Source organism: Arachis hypogaea, chromosome 4 (genome assembly GCF_003086295.3).
Source record: "Arachis hypogaea cultivar Tifrunner chromosome 4, arahy.Tifrunner.gnm2.J5K5, whole genome shotgun sequence".
Classification (NCBI taxonomy): domain Eukaryota; kingdom Viridiplantae; phylum Streptophyta; class Magnoliopsida; order Fabales; family Fabaceae; genus Arachis; species Arachis hypogaea.
Genome location: NC_092039.1, coordinates 84,901,031 through 84,902,190, shown reverse-complemented (window position 1 = coordinate 84,902,190; position 1,160 = coordinate 84,901,031). Strand labels below are relative to the sequence as shown.

General features: G+C 39.2%; 1 non-coding gene across 1 annotated transcript; it reads right to left on the bottom strand.

Moving 5' to 3' along the window:
• Positions 1 to 824: 824 nt before the first annotated feature.
• Positions 825 to 932, bottom strand: LOC112798468 (small nucleolar RNA R71). The gene has a single exon (XR_003200078.1). It is a non-coding gene; the product is annotated as a small nucleolar RNA R71 (small nucleolar RNA).
• Positions 933 to 1,160: the final 228 nt, after the last annotated feature.

The window sequence follows — 1,160 nt, the reverse complement described above, 5'->3', positions numbered from 1 at the left end:
TTAATTCTTTCCCAATCATATTTTTCGAAAATCATTCTTCAATTTTTCAAAATGTTTTTAAAATCTTTTTAATTTATTTTCGAAAACTTCTTCCCCTCTTCTCACATCCTTCTATTTATAGACTAACACTACTCCTCAATGCACAATTCGAACTCTATCTTTCTTGATAAATTCGAATTCTTCTACCTCTTCCTTCTATTTTTCTTTTCCTCTGACACCTCAAGGAATCTCTATACTGTGACATAGAGGATTCCATATTTTCTTGTTCTCTTCTCTTTCATATGAGCAGGAGCAAAGACGAAAGCATTCTTGTTGAGGCTGATCCTGAACCTGAAAGGACCTTGAAGTGAAAGCTAAGAGAAGCTAAAGCACAACTCTCTGTAAAGGACCTAAGAGAAATCGTCAAACAAGAAGAAGACATGACAGCCGAAAACAACAACAATGCCAACAATGCAAGGAAGGTGCTGGGTGACTTTACTGCACCTACTCCCGACTTCTATGGGAGAAGCATCTCTATCCCTGCCATTGGAGCAAACAACTTTGAGCTTAAACCTCAATTAGTTTCTCTAATGCAACAGAATTGCAAGTTCCATGGACTTCCATTGGAAGATCCTCATCAGTTTTTAGTTGAATTCTTGCAAATCTGTGACACTGTCAAGACCAATGGGGTTGACCCTGAGGTCTACAGACTTATGCTATTCCCTTTTGCTGTAAGAGACAGAGCTAGGATATGGTTGGACTCACAACCTAAAGAAAGCCTGAACTCTTGGGAAAAGCTAGTCAATGCCTTCTTGGCAAAATTCTTTCCACCTCAAAAATTGAGTAAGCTTAGAGTGGAAGTCCAAACCTTCAGACAGAAGGAAGGTGAATCCCTCTATGAAGCTTGGGAAAGATACAAACAATTGATCAGAAAGTGTCCTTCTGACATGCTTTCTGAATGGAGCATCATAGGTATCTTCTATGATGGTCTGTCTGAACTGTCCAAGATGTCATTGGATAGCTCTGTTGGAGGATCTCTTCATCTGAAGAAGACGCCTGCAGAAGCTCAAGAACTCATTGAAATGGTCACAAATAACCAATTCATGTACACTTCTGAAAGCAATCCTGTGAACAATGGGACGAATCAGAAGAAAGGAGTTCTTGAGATTGATACTCTGAAT